The sequence below is a fragment of the Sinocyclocheilus grahami genome, unplaced genomic scaffold (genome assembly GCF_001515645.1).
Source record: "Sinocyclocheilus grahami isolate Dianchi unplaced genomic scaffold, SAMN03320097.WGS_v1.1 scaffold887.1, whole genome shotgun sequence".
NCBI lineage: Eukaryota > Metazoa > Chordata > Actinopteri > Cypriniformes > Cyprinidae > Sinocyclocheilus > Sinocyclocheilus grahami.
Window position 1 is genome coordinate 749,453 of NW_015506066.1, and position 565 is coordinate 750,017.

Below are 565 nucleotides of genomic sequence, written 5' to 3' on the forward strand. Positions count from 1 at the left end.
TGCAAGTGATGTCGCTAGCGGAAGTGCAAGTGTCTGAGAGTGCAATCCTGAGAATGCACGTTTGAGAGTGCAAGCGGCAGCTGTTGCCAGAGCCTTTTGATTTTTTATTCCAGAGTAAGGGCAATTCATACAATATATTTAAACTGAGCTACTTTAATATCATCTCTGAACTTTCTACCTCGACTCTGCTGTTCTTCGGCTGGTTTTTCCTGTATACGTTGATTGACAGATGTCTCGTCCAGTCAGCGGTGAGTAATCCCAAACCAATGGCACTGTCTCAAACTTGTTTTTTAGACTTGCATTTGTAATTTGTTATTTTGTTTTCAGAATTGTGATATGCTTTGCACTTCACGGCCACCTAAAATACACCACAAAATAAAAAACAAAACACAAATTTCAATTTTGGAACAATAAATTCCCACAGGTATTTTTGTACCTTGAGCAAGTGTCCACAGCATTAGAATAAGAGAAATCATTGTTTCTTATGTGTGTGTGTGTGTGTGTGTGTGTGTGTGTGTGTGTGTGTGTGTGTGCGCGCGTTTTTGTGACAAATGAGGACATACAT